The sequence below is a fragment of the Lingula anatina genome, chromosome 2 (assembly GCF_051362555.1).
Source record: "Lingula anatina isolate TDL-2025a chromosome 2, LinAna3.0, whole genome shotgun sequence".
NCBI classification, from domain to species: Eukaryota; Metazoa; Brachiopoda; class Lingulata; order Lingulida; family Lingulidae; genus Lingula; species Lingula anatina.
The window spans coordinates 492367-518349 of NC_141768.1; the positions used below are offsets into that span (position 1 = coordinate 492367).

At 37.9% G+C, this 25983-nt stretch overlaps 1 long non-coding RNA gene across 1 annotated transcript; it reads right to left on the bottom strand.

The window, feature by feature from the left end:
* Positions 1-16031: 16031 nt before the first annotated feature.
* On the bottom strand, positions 16032-22294 carry LOC106152821 (uncharacterized). Its single transcript, XR_015333157.1, has 2 exons — positions 20348-22294; positions 16032-17996 (listed from the first exon to the last, which is right to left on the bottom strand). It is a non-coding gene; the product is annotated as an uncharacterized LOC106152821 (long non-coding RNA).
* Between the last annotated feature and the right edge of the window lie 3689 nt (positions 22295-25983).

Sequence of the window (25983 nt, forward strand, 5' to 3'; positions counted from 1 at the left end):
GCAATGTAGGTTCAAAACAAAAATGGCATAGGCTTAAATTTTGTCTATGATATTTATTCTTATCGAAAGGTACTTTTAGTATGCCGCACTATTGATACAAATTGAACGTGCGCTTTCCGGCAAGGTAGAAGGTGGTCCTTAACGCGTATGGTGTTACAACTACTATAAAATAACTTCCAGTTTTATTGTGCTTTTCGAATTTGAATTGTAGACCTTTCTGTGCTAGAATTTGGCCTTCATCTGAATGTTAAAACCTCCTCGTCAAAAATGAAAACGAAAATCAGTTGCCGAATTCAATACCAAAAGAGGAGGCCTATTTCGTTCTCTGTTTGTGATTTTTCTATTTTTTTGATTATATTATTTATTTTCTTTCTAAGATGTAAATTTACCATGGTGTAGCACTCTTCCGAGCGGTGGATATGTATACACCCGCCAGACACCCCCAGGTAAACCTTATAATACCAAAGTTTGGATTTATTAAACGGAGATTTTAATGATGCTGCAAATAAATGAAGCATGGCCCCTTTTCTTATACAGAAACCTATCGGTAATTTTCAATAATCGGTTGAATCTGCAGATTTTAGCATGCTAATGGACGAGATCATTTTCACCACTGACATTGAGAGATAGCGACAATTAAAATGGATATTAGGTATAGATAAACGTTAATCTTTTCCTAATAGAAGTTTGATGGATGAAGCAATCCTATTTATACAAAACTGTCGATAGAGGCACTGAACATATTACCAGGGGTACGGCCTGAAAATAAACTGTGAAATAGTTTGTGATATAGGCCTATACTTATGTGAAAAAAAAACGGATGGCTTATTTTCTTCTTTCCCATGATTACCTTTATAGCAATGTGCAATCTGTGGCAGGAGCAGATTTTCCCGTGAAACAAGCCCCCGGTATAAGTGGTGTTTCAAAATTGAACCCCACTCTTCGAAACCCAGGAGTGGCATCTTCTGCATCCACAGTCCATTGAATTATTTTCTCAAATGCCAGTTAAATTGAGATTTTGATCCAATTAATGTATGGCCTTTGCATGTGCAGCTAAGTTCTTGCCTTAAAATAAAAAATAAAAATATTACTTGAAATTATTAAATGTGATAGAGATTATAATTACTAAACAAAACCTATTGTTTCAAAAGATTTATTGTCACTGTCAATTAAAAGTCGGTAGGAAAGCCCTGAAAAAATCGATTCCTTATTTTGAAAAACCCAGTGAGAAGTAACAACACACGGGATCCAACCCTGGAAAATGATAACAGAACTTCATGCGACCCAATCTCTTTAAGTTTGCAACTAAAGACCCTGGGCCATTGGATAACAGTCTTTTAACTAGTAACATACAGCTTTGGACAACATATTGATGGGTACTGCTTAGATTTAATCGAATTGGTATTGATTGGATAAAAGCAAATTATGGGATTTAATTTCCTTGCCATTTCCATTTTAAACCCGGAAATCATTTAATCATTGGTCCTCTTTGTCCTCCAAAGTTACTGGAAATAAATAGGCCCTACTTTTCGATAGCCAATCTTTATTTGTGTTGTTGCTCGGAATAATTGATATTGTTTTCGATAGATAATAATCTATATGTTTTTATAAAATATTGCTGAAATTAATCGCATTGTTGCGATGCATTTAGCATGGTATTTTGACTATTTTTCTTACACTTTTGCCAAAATTTGCCAATATTTAGTAAAGCGTTAGCAAGAATTTCCCTTTTTGCCTCTTATTTTTATTAGTTTAATGTTGGCCAAATTTGCTTTGGATCTCTGCGTAACAGCTGCAGAAACGGGCTAATGCTAGTCAGTGACATGAATGAATGCGTTTGGATGCGCTGCAATTGTGCCACGAAAGCGCAGCTACCGCAATGCCAGGTTTGTAACCCAACTTCTGATCAGCAATGTACCGTAATTGATGATGAACACAACTGTTTTGTATGAATTTACAAGATAGAGGTATTCTCTGATGAGATTCTCTGAATGGTTGCCTTAATGTTTGTCTGCCATTACATAAGATGAAGGAGTCGTATATTACGTTTGAGATAAGCTCATCAGTTGAGATGTAAGATATACAAGCAAGTTCTTTTTTTTTACACAGGATAGTTTAGTCGGATATTTTGAGGGGAAAAATCTGCACATTCAAGTGCTATTTTCGTGTCCTTTTTAATGCTTAATCTTTTAATATGAACAGCAAGATCTTTTTGAAATATCAAAACTGTGAAAAGATAATGTAAGTAGTGGAATAGAGCAAATTTTCATGAGGCTAAAAACTGTATAACCAAAATTGAACTATTTAGGTTCTATGCCAGCAGGAATGACAGAAGCAGAGCAGGCCTAATGATTTTGTTTTTGTTATATATTTAGATCCACATTGTCTATTTTATGTATATTGTTTTTATTTATTATATATTTACTCTTAGTTAATTAATATAGTTTATTTATTTATTTATTTATTTATTTATTTATTTATTTATTTATTTACAACAGCAGCATTAATAAGGTTATTCCTGGGCTCAATTGTTGACATATTTCCATTTACCCAACCAATATTCAATGCATATTTTTTTTTTTTTTTTTTTTTTTTTTTTTTTTTTTTTGTTAAAAAAATTGCACGACAGAAATTCCGATTTCCTAAAAATTAAGGAAACTAACAACGCGTTCGTAAACCAAGTCATCAATTTGTCTGGTCTAAATGAGCAATTTTCCCTATTGAAATTGAGAAAAAAATGCTCACCAAGGTTTTCAACTGAATCTGGCCCCAATACACAGTAGCAAATTTAGTTTTCCAACTAAATCCAACATCCATTGTTAAATCTCTTTTTGCACCAAAATCCACTTTTAGACCGCTGTAATTCAAAAGTATTGTCACTCTCATTATGTCAAAACTCACTTACAAAAAATGGTTTGAGGTCAACAGAAAATGGTATTTAACGCCAAGATTTTAGTAGAAACCTTGTTTGACATTTACCTCTGGACCTCCAATAACACAAGGCGATGGTTGCAGTTTGATAAGCAGATTTTGGGGCACCACCTTGGTCACCCTTTGAATCGTAACAGATTTACTGGAAAAGTTGGCACTTGCTTTAATCTCATCATCAATAAGGGCTTTCATTTCAGTAATCGCCTGTCTATATGGGTTTTTGACGTTACACACATTCTGTACCTTCAGTCAGCTAAATGGTACTATTAAAGATAAATTGAAAAATGCATTACCCAATACCAACCAGAACTATTGTAGAGAATGACATTTCTATGACCACATAGCAAGCTGATGGTAGGCAGTTCTTGTTTTGCTTTGCGTTCGACTTCAAACTTATACCATTGGGCATAAAAAATTTACCAAACTAAGACTCTGATAACTCAATAATCACCTTTGATAATTTCAATGAGATTTTATTTTAACTGCTTTAAGAAGTTACGTTTGGTACATGAAAGTTTGACTTAAAAGACTGTGTTACATTGCTGTGGTGATCAATTAAAAATCGTAGGCCAAAAAAAAAAACACGATGCATTTTGCAACCCTAAATACATTTGAAAGATCCCATGCAAGTCGTACAAAGACATCCGGTTAATTCCTTTTCCATATCTGTTTCACAAGGAGGAAAAAATGGAAAACTAGCTATTATGTCAACCTCATTTCACGCTGATAGAATTATAGTTGAAGCATATACAACAATTTCTTCATCTATATTCATTGATGTGACATTAAGATGTTTGCACGTTGCTGAAACCAATGAGCTGGGCCGCCTAACGAAAAGCCAATAAGCCGACATGTAAAACGGAATATGCAATAATACCACAAATAGGCCAACTACACTGAACCCACCCGACTGTTTTAGATAGATAGGTCTACTTCATTTAAATCTCCTGATCAATAGATAATCAGCAGCGATTTGGAACCTTATCGGTTGTCTATTTAGCATTAGAAACTATAACGCCAGGGGCCTCTTTGGTAACATTTATGTCAATAACGGCAAGAGGATGGATATTCCCTGACACTTTGCCCTAATTTGTAGTTCAGTCAAATTGAAACGTCCCACGCAATTACCACCAGAGTGTACTTTGTCCGAATTATTGTAAATCAGCTCACATCGTCTGACAGGTTTTTCTAAGAATAGAGTATAATCAGGGCTCTCTGTCATATCAGGTCAGTGGGTAGAGGGAAAAGCTACTATTTTTACGCGCTGATTAATAATTACAATTCTGAAGAGTACCCAACGCACCGTGCATTCAAACCATCTGGGGCGTTTAGAAGGAGCACGTTAAATGACCTGTGATGTATATGGCAAGTTTTAACTTAAAAGTCTTCCGTTTCAACTTGCCTCCAGGGAATAGTTTCAGGGACCAGTGTAGTTATGTCTTTAATTGAAAAAATTGATTTTAGTAATAATTGATGGTTATTTAATCTTATTTGTTTCGGATTTGGATTTCTGATGATGTTGCCTGTTCTCTTGTAGCGACATTTGTGCATAAGATACTTTTTATGAGGGAAGAATAGGGATTTGATGAGTTTTATCGTTTTCCATTACACAGTATATGATTTTGTATAAACTATTTAAATAATACATTTCAGAGATGGGCGTTCCTCTTAACACTGGTTGAACTACTTGAGTAAATCGTATTTCCATTTTGTACATTTCATTCGGTTTTCTCTCTTGACGCTTTGACCACATAGCGGTAATGCCTAAATCCGATACTGCAGGTTACTTATGGTAAGGTAAATGGCAAGCCTCTCTCTCTGTGTATACCTTACGTTACCTGTGGCAATGTAAACAGCAAGCTGTTCTCTCTGTATCTTACCTTATCGTGTTGATTCAGGTGGTTGCCATGAACTAGATTAAACTAGATGTGTATGGGGTGAACGCAGGGCTCTGAACAGGGGCATCCCAGTATGCTGTCAAATACCAAACCTAGGCGGCGGCCTGGTTATGTTGCCCTTCCAGTGGCGGATCCAGGATTACTTGTAATGGGGAGGGGGGGGGGATTTTGGATTTTTAGAGGGTGAAAGGTGCCATTTGGTACGGTTTAGAACTATGATTCAACTTGTCAAAATTCTAATTCTTTTTTTTTTTCAGAAATCGAAGGGTGGTCAGGGGGTCCGCCACTGCCTTCTATGTGCAACCTATGTGCAACCTTCATACACCTCTCAACATACATGATCCAAATTGGAAAATATTGAATAAGTGTGTGTGGAAAACAACACATCTGACAGTTTTCCAGGCAAAACTGCAAAACGCTTAATTTCGGTGCTGTGTTTATTTTTGGGGGATCATTTTTGAACTTTGGTTATTTTACAGTGACGCTTACGAATCTTTTGAGTAACAGCTTTCATGTGTGGGATACCACAGAACGTGATGATGCAAGTATTAAAGATGCACAGTGTAAGACTTCCCCTTGAAAATCTTTCACTGAGATAATCGGTTGTTTCTTTGGCTACCAACCTTTCTTATGTACGGAAGCGTGTAAGGGTCACAACAACACCACACACTACTTACAACACCACACACAACACTTACAACACCACACACAACACTTACAACACCACACACGAAACTCACAACACCACACACACTACTTACAACACCACACACAACACTTACAACACCACACACAACACTTACAACACCACACACGAAACTCACAACACTAAACGAGCTCACAACACCAGTTTTGGGCGTGTTGTTGTGACGTTCGTGTGCTGCTGTGACCCTAACACGCTTCCGTACTTTTGTATACACTCGGCATAGCTCTGTAACAATCTGTGGCAGTTTCAAATCCCGCCATCCCTTCGAGCTCAGTCAGTGTCCAGATTGGTTGATGAGCGAGGTTCGTCAGGGTCTGGTAAATCTGATTATTTTTTATATTTTAATAATCATGAGATTTCTCTGTTTTACAAAATTACCAAAAAGTAATATTTGTCCGTATAAAGGTTAACAATAAACAATAATAAGTCTATTATATATACTAACACACTGTGAAAGTACGCTAATTTAACGCAAAAACTTTGAGTGCTTTTGGCATCTAATGGCCCTGTCACACCTTCACGATTTAGTCAGCGAACGGCAACGTATGAAAAATTTGGCCAATACGCTGGCGTGCGTCGAATAAGTTATGGGTAAGTTTTGTATATGTTAAGAGCACGCTGAAGCACGCCGGCATACGTCGTAGTACGTCCACGTAGTCCAAAAATTTTGTGCATGCACAAAACTTTTCGACGTATGTCAACGTATGATTCATACGTCCCGCATACGCGGGCAATCAGTTATGCGATCGTTGACACCCGTTCACACACGTTATGTATAAGTTACTCACAAGTCGTAATACGTCAAGATAATATCAAGCGTACCCAAGACGTTTGTTCAACCTATGATTAACGTGCTTTGAACCTATGTGTAACTTATATCGAACTTATCTCTAACGCACATTGACATACACACACTGGACAAAAGAAGTGTCACCCCCTAACTCAGAGTAATAAAAGTAGGCAGATCTTGGGTACTTATAATGCCTGTACTGGTCTACTTATAATGTGACTAATGAGTATAAAACCGCTATACCATTGAATTGTATTGTTGGTCTTGTACATGTATAGCAAATGTTATTCCTGTCTTCCTCCAATATGGCAAGATACAGGCAATTATCTAACGGTTATAGGTGCAAGTTATTAACCTGAAGAGGCGGAATATAAGCAATGTCAGAATATCGATACAATTGAATTCTTCAGTCAGAACCGTGCATAGGGTCTGGTCTCGGTATAGAAACACTGGATCAAGAGACAAATTGCCTCTGATGGGTCGTCCAAGAAAAACTACTGGCCGTGAAGACCGACGACTGATTTTGATGTCCAGGTTGTCAAAGTTCGACACTGCTTGTCAGTTGACAACACAGTGGAACAATTTCACACATAAGAATGTGTCCGTGAAAATTGCTAGGCGTCGGTTACATGCTCAGAGAGTGAACAGCAGGGTAGCAAGACTGAAACCTCTTATATCGTTACAAAACAGGCAACGTAGAGTAAACTAGGGTCAACAGGATCTGGAACTGGACAGTTCATGACAATTGGTCCTATATATTTTTCTGATGAGTGTCGCTTTGGTCTGACCTCTGATGACAGACGGGTACTATGCTGGCAAACTGCTGGTAAAGCATTTGAACCACATGCACTGAATTTTCGAACCCGGAGCAGCATATTCATCATGGTGTGGGGCTGCATCAGCATCCATGGCTTGGGCGAATTGATAGTGGTTAATGGAAACATGAATCACTAGAAATATATCGATGTTTTGGAGTCAGGCTTGCTACCAACTATAACTAACATGTTTGGTGACAGGAATTATCCATTTGTTCACCAGGATGACAATGCTCCATGTCACAGGCCCAGAGCAGTTGATCATTGGTTTGACCAACAGGACATTCGCAGGGTGATGTGGCCTGCCCAGAGTCCGGATGCAAACATTATAGAAATTGTGTGGAATGATATGTCAAAACTTTTTACAAATGCCCGTCTAACCAGCAGAGAAACTCTGTTATATTCAGTTTTTCATGCTTGGGCCAGCATAAGCCCTGAACGCATCAGACAATTATATGAAACCTTACTTCGTAGACTGGCACCTATTATTAGGTCACGTGGCTATGTCACTAAGTACTAATTTTGGACTTGAAACTGCATATTTTGGTAGAATGTATATTTTGTTCTCATTTTGTGATTTTTTGTGAAATTTGATGTTAATGAAATGATACCAGGAGCATATCATTCCACAGTCATTTACCTCCCCCATAGTATTGGCTCAGTAGGGGTGACACTTCTTTTGTCCAGTGTGTGTAGTTAGACGTATTTGATGTTGGTACCTAACCGTTCACCCCGCGCCTGTTGGTACCTTACCATGAAGCCCGGGATGACAGGGATATCAAATACGTTCTATAAAGATTCACTGAAGTCTGCACGATAGGCCGGAGCGTTTCGAACAACCCCAGAACTTACTGAACGTGCTGCTAACGTTGAGCTACCGTATGATGGCGTGTTGGCAGCGTTTAGTGGAATTGGGGTATAAAATTGGGGTTCGCAGGAGGAACCCGTCAGTACTCCTGAAGAATCCATGGTGAGCAGATGTGCATGTCACCCGAGAGATGGAGAATCCGAGAAGGCTGAGACAAGAATACGTGGTCGTCGGCCGTACGCTGCGGTGCGGTATGCATAAGTTAGACTGGCGTTGGGCATAAGTTGTGAACGCCGGTAACACGCTACGCATTCGTTGGTATAAAGTGTCTATAAGTAATAGAAACGTTCTACATAAGTTACTAATACGTCATGTATACGCTGAACTCGTTATGAATACGGTATGTATACGCCAAAAATTGAAAAAAAAACGTCGTCAATTCAACGTATGATATCAAAATGATCACGTCGGGCATACGCTGGCGAAATCGTCAAGGTGTGACAGGGCCATAATCAGTGAATTGCGTTTATATGCCATTGTAGGTGGACAATCAAAATATCGTACCCCTTTCGGACCTCTTCCCCTTGATGGAGGCCTGTGTTATAGCCTGAAGACTGGTCTAAACTTTAAGACCGATATTTAAGTCAACTCGAAAACAAGATTAAGTAGTAAGTATACCTGGCGCCTGTTTTATAAGTGGATAGAGACTGATCTTGAAGTGAAGAGGGTCGTCTTTTTTTGGAGCAAGTTAAGGGCTATCACCGTTTTGTGACAGCAGACCATCTCTCAGTGATTACTTGTGGTTCAACAGAATACATCGGTTATATTAGAGACCTAATTATTTTTTCTGATAAGGGTGATGTGAACTCCTTGAATTCACCTAACGAGGACAGCTTAGACGAAAATTAAAAAGAATGACCAGATTTCTGTCGTTGGAGCGAAGATTATCCGATACGTGTATCTTACAGATCTTTTCAGAGAGTCTTATTGGCAACCTAATTTATCACTGCAATCATCTTATCACTTCCTACCGTTTTATAGTGTCAGATAATTGAAGCGGGAATTAAGGCATGGATTTAGTAACTCTATTAATATTTGCGGGAAGTCGGGCTATCTAACACGAATTTAGACACTTTAACGAAAAAAAAAACACATTTCATCCCAAAATAAAACATTCAGATTATTTATAAATACAATAACCAGGTCAATCTCTTCTGAGGACATGTCCATCTATTGGAAGTTAAGAGATGGGGTATGTTAAAGCATGGACCTAATTAGAGAAGGCCTTCTCTAGTTAGGTCCATGGTTAAAGGTTATATTAGGTTATAATAGGTGTAAAGTTACTGGAACACAGTTAAACGTTTCAATCAAGTAAATACGCGTAAAATACAAAATGAATAACAAAAGGAGACATTCCCTGATTTTTGTAATCAGTCATTTCTCGTTCTAGGATTATTACCCCAATCTTTAGAGATAACTTTTTTAAATAAAATATCTGGATGAAGGCACCAAGAATGGCTACATAACGTACAGGTACTATATGCATTTTATTTAATCAATACAATAAAAACTGATTTAATCACTTTGTTTGGCAAGCGGAGTTGTTTGTCGTATACTTAAGAGATCATATACCGCCGATAATCTCATTCTCAACAATTGCTTTGCTCCCCGGGGAATTCATCGTGTCTCCTGTATTTCAGTTGACACTCATCAGTCACTGCATAATTTATCTTGGATTGCGTGCTCGAATCAAATTAATAAAAACGGTAATGGTAGGTATAAGAAAAGCGATTGACGACAAGCGTATTACTTACCATTGTACATGCATTAGATGAAATACTTTACAACAGAGTCTGACTCTTTTGTTATCTTTTTTAATCTGTATTGATGCGTTTCAAATATTTACACACAGCGTTGCCTGGGCCTCTTTGAACTGTATTTTGTTTTCGTTCAGAAGAACGACTCACGCTATAATCTTCTGTAAAAGAAGTAACCTAGGCTTACCTTATAGCGTGTGCATCATAAATTCCTTTAGAGATCATGTGGCTTTGTGGTTTTCTTTTCACCTTGTGTCATTGTGAAACAGGGGAAACGTAAGACGCCATTGTGTTATTATCACGTTTTACTTAGCGCCTGGTCCGCAAATGTCAATTTAGACTATTCACTGGCATAACTTTTGTGTAAAGTAACACATTTTTAGTTTGAACAAGGAGTTTTTAAGACTCTTTTGATTGTACACCGAGCTTACCACCGTCTGGAGAACGAACTGGTGGCATGAAAGCTGAATGTATGTATGTATGTATGTATGAATGACAGTGTGTGTGTGTGTGTGTGTGTGTGTGTGTATGTATGTATGTGTGACAGTGTGTGTGTGTATGTGTGTGTGTATGTGTGACAGTATGTGTGTGTGTGTGTGTATGTGTGACAGTGTGTGTGTGTATGTATGTTTGTGTGACAGTGTGTGTATGTGTGAGTGTGTGTGTGTATGTATGTGTGAGTGTGTGTGTGTGTGTGTATGTGTGAGTGTGTGTGTGTGTGTATGTGTGTGTGTGTATGTATGTTTGTGTGACAGTATGTGTGTGTATATGTGTGTGTATATGTGTGTGTGTGTATGTATGTTTGTGTGACAGTATGTGTGTGTGTGTGTGTGTGTGTGTGTGTGTGTGTGTGTGTGCAATTAGCCATTACGACCTGCCATCACTTCCGGCTCCCAGCTCCCTCAAAACTTCTTAAGGTACAATTATGCAACTCCAGGGTAATGCTGTCAGCAATAACTATGATTGATTAATGTTTATGCCCCTCGTGTATCAGTGAAAACACAATTTCTTGTGGTCTGGTATCTTTTGCAAAATTTGCTTTCCGTGTCGTTTTTTGTAGATCACATATTTAACTGGTGATTGTTATCGTTCTCGACAAGGATGCTGTTGAGACGTAAATGGATATGTTGTTTTGATAACATTTCTTTGTATTATTTTGCATCAATTACACAGCAAAAAGATACATGTAGTAAGCTTTTAAAACCAGAAATCATCAATATCGTTTTTTTTTTTTGTCATCCAGTGTGCGTTGGATCCTCATCTAGAAAACAATCCACAGTATTTACTTTCTGCCATCATCACCAAGGAACAGTATAACCTCTCCAACATTGTTGAAATAATTACGATCGACGATTTCGTTTCCTAGTCTTAGGCCTAAATGTTTCGACTCGTGCCTCAATCCCCATTACACGAGTAAAAATAGGTTTAATAGGTTAATAGGTTTCCTTAGCCTGATCTCTATAGCCTAAAAAATAAAACTCCACTATAAATGCACATGTGCACACAATAATATCCTATAACCCCCTTAAGCATCAACAGAAATGTGTCTCAAATTCTTGCTATGAGTTTAATTTCCAAAGATACCCCAATTTATATAATTATCACTTCAGAGGTACCCTTAACAGGACTGAAACACTCGTGAACGGAGCTGGTATTAAGAAATAACAGACACATGCCTTCAGACAAATCTTAGGTCTAACGAATAAATGCAATCTTTCATGGGGTGGAGGTTCTAATTAGTTTTGACACCGGTCCAAATCTTTCTCCGAGAAAACCTATCAAGTGTTATATCTCCTCATAAACCATTACATAATAAAATAAGGATGTGAAATGAAAAGCTGTTGAAATAAGCTTTTTATTGATATGCAACATATTGCTGTCTCTTGGTCGATCAAGAATGGCCACGTTCTAGGCAACCCCTGTCCTTGTCTGTATATAGTTAAGGGAACCAACCACCTCACCAATAAATAAATGAATAAATAAATAAATTGAATCAACAAAAACAATAAAGACGTTTTCATATACTTCGAAATGCCCCATATTTCACGTCTCCAAGATGATCGATTTAATGCCCTATATCCCCCACCGTTCTCCTGGACTACCAACAATAAGAAACGTTACTATATAAACAGGGGAATTAAGGTTCATTTTGCAGAATTGACTTGAAATTGGATTCTAAGCGTGGGTGATCCATTCCGTAGATAGACATTTGGTTTGAGGATATCGCGAGGTATACTTGCTCGTGTTTGGTGGGGGGAGGGGGGGAGTCGGGGTCAGGAGTGTGAATGAATCAGAATGTATCAAGATTCATGCCATCACTTAGAAAGCACCTTTTTTGTCAGAAAAAGACCCCCTCCCATTCTGCTGGCTACAGATCTGGCATTATTTCCAATATCTGCCACGCTCTTGTTTTCAAGTTTTAACACATGAAGCAAGCCATTACTTAAATTATAATGATTCTTCTCTGAAAAGCAGCAGAGCAAAAGTGATAGGCCTATCGTGCAGACTTCAGTGAATCTTTATAGAACGTATTTGATATCCCTGTCATCCCGGGCTTCATGGTAAGGTACCATTAGGCGCGGGGTGAATGGTTAGGTACCAACATCTAACCCAGAACTTCCTAGGAACTCTTTCCGCGTTTTTCATTTATCCTCGTAGACTTACGACCGCGACACATACCAATACTTACTCAGTCCCAATGCTCAGGCTCAAAGTAGATTACAATAAAACCTTTCTCAATGCTGCAATTTATTTGGGATTGAAGGTGAAAATAATTTCCCCTTATATCCCAAAGCAGGAGAAGCTGACTCACCGAATATTGATACTAATATTAGCTCTTACTGGTTTAATACGCATTTATTATAGATTGTTGATATCAATATACGGCCTTCTGAAAAATAATCATATTTGGTTCTGATTTATACACTATACTTTTTTCAGTTCCCCGACGAGATTTACAAAGTGTATGTTTTTGTATATTTGTGTGATTTGCCAAAGATACAAGATACCCATGGGTAATGTACAGGTGAGGACCATTGTGAAAGGAACTAATGCAATTGGGTTTTTTAAATCTAAAATCTGAGACGTGTATTTCGTCGTGTATCTAACATAAATACTGAATTTCTATTGGATTTAGTATCATTTCACAGAGTAATCCATCAAATAGATACCACACAGCGAAATGTGATAAGTATTGGCAGTAAATTAGCATTCACTACCAGATTCAGTGCTAAAATTCATTTTCGATTTGTTGGTAAATTAAACATGATCGGATATCGTTAAGAGCTTTCCGTTAAGTCAGTTAGTGATAGCCTACTGCGAAGAGCGTCAAATATAAGATGGTGGCACAATATGCCAAAATGTTGCGAATTCTGTGCAGGTCAGATTTTGCGGTAATTAACGCTGAAGTTGTGTTTTTCCGACTTGTACAGACGCTTCACAAAAAATCTATAGTTTTTATGGGTGGACGATACTAAGTTTTTTGTTTGATTGGCGGGAAAATGACAACATATTTCTCTAGGGTCCCTCATTACTATCAATCAATAGTTATAATTTGGTCAAAGCGGTCAACTAAATGAAAGCCGGTCAAAGTAACTTATTTTCTGTACAAATATCCGTCAGTTTGGACGGCATACTACGAAGGGCGCATTTATGTCTCAGCCAACAGCAAATTCCGTTCCTGAAAATTATTACACAAAATAAAATAAGGAAGAAATTATATTGGAACTCTTTAGAATTCCATCGACCTGCCATAAAAGGCACAAGGTCCCGCTGGATGTCTTCAGATCTTTAACAATGTGACAAATTCTGTTGGCGTCTCATAAATATTCCACTTGTCTGATCTCGGCCTCTTTCCAGATTGCTCGTGTGATTAGAACGCTTTTCATCGCTGACTCGGCGATGATTTGAACGCTAATTGATCTGATGTCGACAACAGTTAAGGATATGTAAAGCGATGTGCCTGAGCAGATGATGACGGATGAGTTGAAGTTAATTGGGTTTGAAGCCCCGCACTGAGGAGAGAGGTCCTTCTTCGACGAGAAAAAAGTGGAGGTGTAAAATGTGAAAAATACTACAGTAAATGTTAGTAAGCGTTTTGTAACTTTATTAAAATATGCAAATATGTAAGGCAAATTCGTAAATGAGGTTGAATACTAAGTTTGCAATTACGCAGATATTTCTCTGATACTTCGCGATGAGGAAGTGTCACTAAATGAACAATTCGACAAACTTTTTGCCGAATGCTCGTGCCTGAGGGTCAGTTTTGAGAAGACCGAAGCAATTTGGATTGGATCTAAGAGGGGTAGTAATGAAAAATTAAAAGCAAACATAAAAATTTCATAGGAATAATAGAGGTCAACTTAAACTTTTGGGAATCAAGTATGATTTATCTAAAATCGATTTCTAAGAAGAAAATTTCAAAGAAAAACTTGAAAAGTTAAATATTGAACTTTCTTTAATGGGCAAGATGACAGTCATCACATCCCTGGCGCCCCCATCCTTGTCCGGGTATTTACAGAGTTACCCAAACCAGGAAAATGTTTTTTAAAGAAATCGATAACATTACGTTCTTGATGTTATGGGAAGCCCAGTTGACAGATTAAAAGAGGCAGAATGAGGAAAGACTCTTTACATGATGGACTACGAGTACCTGACTTTAAATTCTTTTCAAGAGCACTGAAACATGCTTAGGTACAAAAAATAATTGACGAAAAAAAAACAGCGAAAGTGGAAAATATTATTTATGGAAAAATTTTGAAAACATTGGGTGGCAATGAATTTTGATTTCTCACAAGAAATTGTTTATATGTGAAAAAGAATATATTAAATTCGTTTTGACAAGGTGTTATAAATGCGAGGGCGAGTTCACATGTCAATCCTAATGTCCGCCTGAAATGTTATCAAAAAAGGTTTACTTTATCTCTAATACTGTGAATGCTAGAGGGGAATTTTACACATAAGAAGAATTGAAGTTAAAACAGCGGTAACTTAAGTTTTCTCTAACGTTTGGTTCTAAAGAATCGTTTCAAGGAAACTTGCGCTCTGTTACAGGAGATTATGGAGAAAATATTGATAAAAGTTTGAATGATAACATCAGCAATCAATTCAATAGATAAGGTTACAAATTTTTCTTATATCATGCATTTAAAAAGCAGTCTGGGAGACAAGAAAACTCAGGATGCGAGCATAAACCATGATGTTTACTTAACTGATTAACGGTTAGAGAAAATCATGGAAACATAACAGTAATACTTCCATGAGTGAATGAAGCTTAGTGAGTCACGAATACGTTCATTTTGCCACATTGAGACACAAACTTTAGTACAATCATTTTTGGGATGTGCGTTCATGTCCAGAACATATGTGCATGTCCTCTACAGTGTGTACATAAAATTATGAATTCGAGCTTGAGAGAAAAATAGAATTGTTGTGTAAGGTGCCATTGATTACGGTTCCCAGCGGACTACCATTTTTCAGACCGGGCCTTCATATTCCTATATTGCTTATTTTAAAAGAAATATCTATATGCAGAGCTAGGGCCGAAATACCTAATTGGACTAATGTCTGTTCATATATTAAGATTTATCGCAAAATAGACTTGTACTCTGTCTTCTTGCAGGTGGATATTGATACAATAAGCTTAAGTTATATGTATGTATGTATGTATGTATGTATGTATGCACATGTGTATGTGTGTGTTTGTGGGTTTATGTGATAATACATATCTAAAAGAACATGTAAAAGTCGGGTGAAATTGCTGAACTTAGATCAGGATTAAACATTAAATACTGAACCTCCGTGGCGTTATAAATCTCGCTATCTTTTCATGTATTTCAGTAATTGTAAATAAATATCTTCCATCTTAAACAGGACAAAAGTCTGTCATCTCGCTTGGCAGTGACATACAAAAACATTTTGTGAAATATCTACGTTTTAATTCCAAGCATATAAGAACAAGCATTTGAACGTTTAAAGAATTGTTGGTTTCCATCAAGAGACTGTCCAGCAGTTGCCGTCCTTAAACAATTCAAATTACTTTAAATTAAGACATGATATTACGCTCTTCAAAACAACAACAACAACAACAACAAAATAATAATAATAATAATAATAAAAATAATAATAAATAAACGGCGTTCATACAAGTTCTTATATCGTCCAGAATTATGCAGTAGTTACCTGCCAAATTCTCTTCTTACCACAGTGCCAAAATGCGTTTGTTAATTTCAGACCATGATTACTATTATGATTGATGACTGCCAGTACACATTGTCCAATCAGTTATTTCGACGAAAGATTGGTTATTTTATTGTAACATTTTTCATGATTATCAATTAAATACATATGATACAGATAATAACTTTGGTTTTGCTTGCCAGAAGCTCCAGTGTTCCACGAGGCTGCGTCGTCACGCTTTCTTAGCATTCATGGTGCCTCATACTCTCTGACCACATGGGTCGCCGGAAAAAGAATTCTTCTTCAATATTGTAATAGGCTATACTACAAACACAAGTAAATATCAGAGGGCAAGTGTCTCACTTGTCACCAGACACAGAACGAACTTTGTGGCTCTGTCGTCTCGTTTGAAGCAAATCGCAAACAGTTACCAATATGCATCACAAAAACATATTGTCGCCTCTTCCTTTTAAAGTTAGTTCGGACCTCTTCCCTACATCAAAATATGAAAGGAAAAATGGCACAAGAGTCTGTAGAAGCACATTTGGTTTGCTCCGTCTGTACATCAGTTGTTCAGATATTTCTTTCTCAGCGAGTGGAAAGGTCCCTCATTGACACCGGGTATCTACTACCCTCTACAAGGGCGACAGATTGATTTTCCACAGATATTCACAGATATGTCTAAAGATAAATAGACAGTTATTTTGGCTCTCGCCTCAGCAAAAATGTCAACAATAATAACTGCGGCCCTGGTAGAGGGTAGAGGGTAAATATGTAACACTGATTGCGTTTATGTACATGTAGAAGCACAGGATCCGCACTGGGGGGTTTACATGACATTTCAGAAATAAGATCTTTTTGTTCTCAATTAATATCAAAAACTAGGTTCTTTAGGTGTCTTTTAAAAGAATGGACTCCGTATAACGATCAGAAGAACGATGAAAGCTGCTTCTTCCCTTTCTCCTGGAATGGCGGCCACAAAACGTCTCTCTGAGTAACTCTCGGAAACGCTTCCCGAACGCACAATAGATCAGAAAATTAACTGCCGAGTTGCATGTCACCATAAGATTACTTAACTCTCCCAAATATTTGTATCCAGTCTGTTCTGGATCCACAGCATACCATATCTGAGTTACAAGTGCCGGCAGCTGGCAAACAATGAACACGCACACCACTAAAATTAACATGAAGGTAATATTGGTTTCCGATGATGCCTGGTTTCTACTAGCAGCTCTTAGGGACTGTACGCTCATGATCCGTCGATCGGTGTTTGCCCTGTGAACAACCAGTATTAAGTTGATGTTAAGAAAAATTAAAGTGGCTAGGGGGATCACAAAATTCACCAGGCAGTATAGGGCGAAGGTATAGACGTAATGGTAGTCCTGGTCTTCCTGCAGAGCAGTTGGAACTGATACCGGTTTCAGGGTAGTGGTAGTGGTATTGTCAACACACGTCAAGTCATACGATATATAAAATTCGAAAAATCGTGGCAAGTTGAAGAGAACGGAGATCAAAGAGACGGTCGCCGTGGCTATTTTGGCCTTGGAAATTGTTGACAAACTTCGGACGCGGTGAGGCATCTTAACAGCAATGTATCGATCAACAGTTACAACAACTACCAGCCAAACGGCCGCTGTCTGGAAGGTCATTCCAAGCGGCCATATCCACGTGTCCATGATATAGCCTATCTCGCTGAAACATTTCAAAAGCCCAGTATTAGGATGAACAGTTGGTAACACCAACAGCAGGGCAATAATAAGAACAAGGTTGTCCATCACCGCCATGGCACGAAGCAGAAAAAATGTCACCGATCTTTTGGTATCCCGCATTAGAGTAAAAAAGGCTAACGTATTTCCAAGTAACCCCAGCAGACATAGGGGGGCCGTGATGTAGGCGTTCACCACGAACTGATAGAGGAGAAAATCTGGGTCTTCTCCAGCGATCTGGCTTAAGTTAGAACCCGTGCAATTAAGGGCGTCCATTCTCTCGTGCGTCTTTAGTAAAACTTGTTCGGCAGGTGGTTAACGAGATGAGGATCCATACATTGATAGACTCTGAAATAAAAAGACATTTAATGATTTGTACATTTGTAACTATCAAATTGCATGTGAACTCGTTACGAGCATGAATGATTCAACGCTTGGGTTATGAGTTATGCATGGAAAGATGATTATGAAACGGCGTAACAATAGGATTGATTACCAAGCATATAATACTATAGTAATCAGGTAAATTATGCATACTAATGACTTGCATTCGACTTTGTTGTCCGACTCCAACTTGTTTGTTTTCTAGATGCATTTCAAGTGAACTCATGTACCTTAACACATTTACATAACATAATACAAAAAAACAAAAACACACACGGCAAGCCACGCATAAACTCCATAAAGTTATTAAGTTACTCTTTATGTTTGTCACAGAAAAAAACGACGAAAGTGATCGCATTTTAACATGAGGAATGGTGTGGATTTGTATAACAACCGGCGCAGCATTCACTGAAAGGTGCATGTCCACCAATAAGTAAATATTTTACCCTTCAATAAAACAAAGACTGGCCTACCATGAGAATGGCATTCCCTCTCTCTCTCTCTCTCTCTCTCTCTCTGAAGTGGGGGAAGCACAATTGAGTGTTCGTTGGTAAAATAAGACATTTGTTTTCTAGAAATAGTACTTTTAAGCTTAAAAGCAACACCTCAAAGAGCTCCTCAGCCACGCTAGAATTCCACAGTGTCCGCTCATTCATTACATAGTAACTGACAAGTGTATGGGAAAGACAACGGTAATGATGCTTCCACTGTCAATAGGCAACAAGCACATCTTGAAAAAAAGAACGCTGGTTTGGGCGGTGTGGGAAAATGATTTATCACTTGGAAAAAAAACGAAAAGAAATCTCTTTTGAGTCCTGTCGCCCCATATTTGATTCTTACGGACGTCTGCACTTTTAGAGCAAAAAGGAATACGAAACGTCGCCTTTTATGGTTTACTTGTCTAAAAAATAACAATCACATAAATATAGTTCTTGCCAAGCGTTGAACCTCGAGGAAAGCGCTTTTGTCAGCTTCATATGAAGTGTCATCCATGGCGAGTCGACCGACTTTTTTTCAAGAACTTTCATTTTAAAATTGAGTATACGGTTGTACGCGACTACAAGTGTACCGTTAGTATTTAAATATTTTTTTAAAAATTCAAAGTGTGGCATTAAAATATCGCTCGAACCACCTTGACTAGGTCTTGCATGCATAATTTGATCCGTTCTTTTACTTAAAGAATGTATTATGATGATGGCAACCGATGGACTAAACAAGGAAGGTTAAGAGTTGACATTGTCACTATAATGACAATTATAGTAAAAACGTAACCTGTAATCAAGAAAAAAATAAAATGTACCTAAAAAATAAACAAACCTGGTAATATAGTCTATACATTACATTTCCAAATATCAAACGCCATGGTTTTTCTACATTACAGGTATAACCCCCTCGAAGTCAAATGGCGGCCTTCTTTATCTCTCTCTGCCACCCCTAGAACCCTCCGATACTGGAAGGATGCTTCTCGGATGCCATCTGGCCCCTTTGTAATGGCACACTTTGGTTACCCCCCTCTCCATCCCCCTCTCCCCCCCCACCCCAGGCCTCAAAACGTGTCACCCGGAACAAGATCATGAGGAGAAGAATGTCGTCACACTTCAGCAACCACCTGGCTGTTACCTTGCAGACACACCTCGTGGTCTAGAGACAGTGTAACTTCTTGGGCGTTATAGTATTTATTTCGGTATCTTTTAACGTTACCAACAGCACGTAAAGTACATATAGAAACGTGCTGCATGTTTTACTAATAAACGTGTGGTTTACACGTATAGTTCATTCTGCCAGCCCTCACGTTCTGTGGCAATAAAAACGATTTACTCTCGCCCACAAAGATGCATTTTCTTGTGTAGGATATCAATGTTTTAGCCTATTTGAACCTTCGATAATTAAGAAAATCTTATATATAAACGCTTACCTGTACGTTGATACATATATCAAGAATAGATCCCAGTCACAATCTCTCCTATTGAATATCTTTATTTACGGATACATTAAACATTAGGTTTCCTGTGCTTTGTGATCTCTAAGGACACTTTTGAGCTACGCTTACCTTTGCTTTATTTTGTTTCCAACGCGTTTTTAGGCACTTCAACGGTTTCAGCGGTGGCGAAAGTTGTGACGTGAATGCATTTCTAGGAAGGCAAACACCATGCTCCAAAACTTCACACAGTTAGTCAGACCATGCGTATGGGAATGTTTGAAAAATTAGAACATACCTTGCGATATCCGCAGTTACCTGAAAGGCACGTCCCGAGACAAAAAGCACCCCATTTTTTACGTGACATAGATTCTTTCATTCCATGCTCTCATCTCACCTTTTTCATCTGTGTACTCTGCTGTTTGTTCGGAACGATCAACGAAAATATATACTGCAGCTGAATGGGAATGTCGATATGGTGATGCATGATTATCTTTTCTTCCTGTATCCAATTGTTACCAAAAACTCAGAACGCAGTCTATCCCACTACTCATCTATCATCTGTCAACTTTCACCTGCCCTCATCAATTTTCCAGTTGTGTTAAAAATTGCTCTTTTTGGATTTAGAAAATGTCAATGTCCTCGAAGTACCGTCCGATATACTGACACAAAACGATCTTCCTGGTTTGACTGAAGTTGCATGTACATCCCCATTAGAAGCCAGTCGTGTAACTTGTGTAACCAGAAACGAATGTCATTAATTTCCCTTCAACTCCCTCTATCGGAAGATTCTCAAGTTATAGTACAGGGAATCGAGGCAGCTCGAAACGCAAACATTGTTACGTTTTGTTTAATGCTACACTGAAAAAATAGTGACAAAAAGTAATGAGGGGTGTATCTGTTTTGCGGTCTTTCTGGGGATATTGAGAACTGTAATAGCAACAGTTACAAAGATGGATATCGTTACGTTATAGCCAAGGCCGGTAGGAGATTTCCATTTAGATGCCGCTCATGAAGTAATAGTGCATGGCACTAATGTGATCAATTCTGGGAAACAGAAGCACGAAATCGAATATGTAGCCAATGTTTTGGCAGGCTAGACGCACAGAAGTGTTCAAATAAAAATGTTTAACCGATTTTGCCCTATCTGCCATGCCATTTGTGCACATACATGTAATGGGTTTATTATGGGCCGAGAGCGGCGCTTTGACCAGTGATCTAAATACTCGGTTGATAACCCCAGCGTCTCTCGTTAACCCTTGAAGTGATCAAAATGCAAAGAAAATGGCTTGAGATGTCTGGGAATGATCATTGTCTTCACTTTCGGCCCATAGAAAGTGACCGTCTTCTTTATATTTTTAAAAGTCATTCAGCCATTGGAACCGCTCCAGCGGAACCACATGCTACAGCTGAGAGAAGAGGTGATTCTCTAATAGATTCCGACACCAAGTGTGGATAAAACAGCAACTGCTACTTTTTTCAGGTTCCAGGGGTTTTAGTGAAAAGGGATTCGACTATGTAGGGTCTCCTCAAGCCAAAAATAATAATGCCTAAGTGAGTCTGTGCCCTGAAGTTCATAATTAACTGGGAACCTGCCCCCCATAACGTCAGCATGCCCCTGCCAGAACCGACACAGCCCTGCTGATGACTTTAAGGTGGTTTTCACTGAATTGCGAAAGTGGCCGAAACCCAAGGTCATTAGATATAAGGGTTATGAAAATCTTGATACTTGACACAGAATCAGTCTAGTTGTTATGAAGACGTTTAGACTTGTACTGCATGCTGTTTATACATGTATCAGAGAGTATGACATGAAAACTTAGTGAATACTTCAAAGGCATTCAGATAGACAAGTGTCTCAGCAAAGAAAAATATTAACTTATGACTTATCAGTAATTAATGTATCATCACCAAAACCTAATCACTTTTAAGTTAACCCTGTTCTGAACTATACTTAAAATTTCGTCAAAATACACCTTTTTTAAGCTAAGTTATTGGCGAACAACCAGAGGTGAAAACATTCTTGCCAGCGGTAGATGTGCGTATTTTCTTATCTTGGGCTACCGTTTTGTAATATAATGTTCTGCGCGACTTTTTATGCAGAATAAAAATGAATTAATTGATACCGATATCGACGAATTCATACAAAACGTAATTATACACAGCACTCATTTGTGATGGAAATATTTACCATTTACCATTTTGATGTATAGACGTGAACCAAACAAAAATTAGAATCATCAATTTTTCAATGTTAACAATGATGTCTTATGGATTCATGTCAGTCACACGGTGTCAAACCATCATGTTAACTACCTGGTTTTGTGACAGGTAGGTACAGCATGCCAAGAGTTTGTTCATGACAGATACCTGTTGTCAGGTGTTTATAACGACTCCAAACAAATTTGAAGAAAATTGCAATTTGTTCTGAATGTAGTTCGTTGCCAATTTATCTCAAAATCTACATGATATAGCTGATAAACCACTCAAGCACCAAAAGTTTCTCGGTTTGTGTTAAGATATTTTCAGATCCCATAAGTAGACATTAAGATACCTAGTGCGTCACCAGTCTTGGCGACATTGAGTAAGGTCGTGTTTTGATTAATTTGACACCAAAACACTGGTTTTGAATATATTCAAGTTCCCAATCTTTATTGAAATCAGAAGGGGGCTGGGGAGGGAGGGGGGGGGTGCCCAAAATGAATCTAACTCACACATCCCACGTCAGTTTCTAAGGGTACTTGCATCTCCTAATCAGTAAAACATTTCTAACAGCGGTATTAATCATGTCAACCATAATTACTATTCACTTTGTCTCAGGTTTCGCTCAATTTGTGTGATTCACTCTCATGCTTCTTAGAACGTCACGGTGAGGAGACCGACATTTTTGTCTTCAATGTAATTATTCTTGATAAGATTCATTTGTGTAAGATAAAAAATGCTGCCAGAACGATCACTTAAAATTGCAGCAGCGAGCAAATGTAATTTTTTCCCAAGAATAAGAAATACTGCCCATCTTTCCTAACATTTGGACAAAATGTTTTCTCATTTCAAACTAGAATGTGTCACATAATATTGACGTGGATTTCTCTGGTATCAAAAAGCATTAATTTTGATTATCAACAAAGAAGGAATGCATATTTTTGCCACAAGCAAGTAATTTCTTTCTGACAAAAACTATTAACTCGCTTCGTTTTGAAATGAAATGCACACAGAACCCAGGAAAATGTCAACGAAATCTTACATAGGCCTTTATTACCTCCGCCAAGGAGGTAATGTTTTCACCGCTGTTTGTTTGTTTGACTGTCATCAACATAACTCAGAATGTTATGGACCGATTTTGATGAAATTTTCAGAAACTGTCAGAAGTGAGCCAAGGAACAGATGGTTAGTTTTTGGTGGTGATCCGTATCAATAATCAATCAATAATCAATAATAAAAAATATTGAAAATTTAGGGGTGAAAAGGCATTGGATGGAGACTTTGCTGCCTCGGCGGAGGTCTGCGCTCTCTGAGTGCTTTTCTAGTTTTGTTTCTACAATAGCACACGCTCTGGTGATTTCAGCAAGTTTGACGGCCATTTGTGAGCCAAATTGATGTTTCTCTTTCGTTTTTACTGCCTTATTTACAAAATATCTCACCTGTGCAGGTAAATGCCGTCCCTACCTAGCGGAGCACTTCCGCAGATTCACAATTTTCCAAATTTCTTCTCCACATACTTTTGGCTCGTGATAATAACGGTGCTTTTTTATCATTTCAAAATCGGAATATTTACACAGTATCGTACTAAGCAATTACGAGAAAATAATTTTTCTGACAGATATTGGATTTCTTATTTCCCTAAAGACATCCGTTATACAGTGTTGCATCTTTGTTGCAAAAAATGATTAAAACTCCCTGGGTAACAGAACAGGAAGCTACCACTGCTGTAAATTTGGATTAAACTCATGATTTCCTAGTGGAACCATACAAACACACATTGACTTTATCAGAAGAAAATAGCTTAATTTGACCCCCATCTACCACACACACACACACACACACACAAACACACACACACACACACACACAAACACACACTATCAAGATGCCTAGATTACCAAAGTAACTTTGTCCCCAAGAAACAGCTGTATGATCATATTTACGAAGCAACTGATACTTACATTTATAAATTAACTGATATGTTGTAAAACATTGTGACTGCAAGGACAACTCTTTTGCGTTTTACAAAACGCATCAAAACCAAAATCAACGCAGGTTAACTTGACAAAAATATCTTATATGGTTGTTGGGTAGTGTTGAGGAGATTTGGGAAGGGGAAAAAAAGGGGGGATTTGCCATTACCTTTGCGTGAATACTTTTCCTTATTAAAACAATTGATCGCTAACCAAATGACCACACTTTGCACGCTCTCGGTTTAAGCACACATAGAGAAGGTTAGCCAGTCACTGATAATTGAGCAAAATTCCCTCAGACAAGTCATTATCTTTTACACTCCATCTTCTTGACTAGTCTGTCCAATTGATTAGTCCAAACTCCCCGATGACCTGAAACTGAAGTTCTTCTAAATTGTATAAATGAGCATGTAATAAACATCAGCGCAAAACCCCGCAAGACTTTAATGGCAATGGTCAACTTCCTCATTATCTATTGTATATAACATCTTCTCAAGGAGGAAGTAATAAGAAGGAACTGGATTGCCTTAACAACCATTTGCCACTAATATGCGAATACTAAAATTTGTCTCCAGAGGATCGCTTCCAATAATTGCGATTCACCCCAAGATACATTCAAACCTAGTTTCTTAAACAATGCCGCCAACTTTGTTACATGGTATTTATAAGAAGAGGGGGGCCGCCCAAATCCCTGCCCGCCTTCTTGAAAATAATTAATAAATAAAAATGATTGGAGAAAAAACAGTGGACACACTTGCTTCATATTCTTCGAGATCCTCTAAATTACTCAAAACTTAAAAATACATAACAGTAAAATGGAAACAATGAAGGCCTAACTTACACTTTGCTGTTTTCCATATCATGCTTTTCTTAATAATTTGACACAATGGGTATAGAATTTAATAGATCCTTCGTTTTTATCTTACAATATTTATTTGGCATTCTCCAACAGGCAAGAATAATCTAACATGACTGCCCGCTCTTCATTCCCGGAACTGGTTTTCTTCTCTGCTCCGATCTCTATCAATAATGGGACGTTTTTATCTAGAAATTTCCCAACTAGGGATAATAAAGAAATAGCATCAATGTACGAATAACCCCCAAATCTCTTTATGTGGACCACATATCTGGTGGAAAAATGCATTAGTCCAGTGAATACGTCTGTTGGTTTGTTAAATTGATCTTTCATATGCATTTGCAGGCTAATCACGTGGATGTTGGCGGCTACAAAATGAACAAACATCTCTAGAAATTTTGACGTGTTTATTTTCATTACAATCGCATGACCAGTAGATATCTTCTTAAACTGAATTGAACCTTGCGGAAGCACAAAGTAATTAAGATGTATACTTGTCATTGTAGAATGCAATTAACACTGGCCAAGCTGGTGCGTAAATCGGTAGAAAGTAACTGTTTTCCAGTCCTCTTGAATATTATTGCAAATGTCGTTATGCACATGCAGCGAATGCGTATGTGTGTTTTACAGATGGTTGCATTTGGTAGCAATAGTGAATGTCGGACACAGGATAGGCCCTATATGCTAAAATTGTTTTGGGTATTTTGCAGTATTAGTTTGTGAAATACATTTAGCGTGTATTTTTTCTCTCCTGTTAGATTTAGTATTGAGCCTTAATCTTCCATTTTGTTTGGAGGTGAGGGGGGGGATAAATAAGTTTTAGCTACGAAAGTAATAGTCTCTTGTTTTATGTCTATTCCTTAAATGAATCTGTAATTGGAATTCTATCTCTGCGCTAATATACAAAGCTATCATATGACCATTACCTACATACTGACTTAAATATTGATACCAGGGAAGACTGACAATTTACTCTTTGATATTTCTAATAAGTAATGAAAA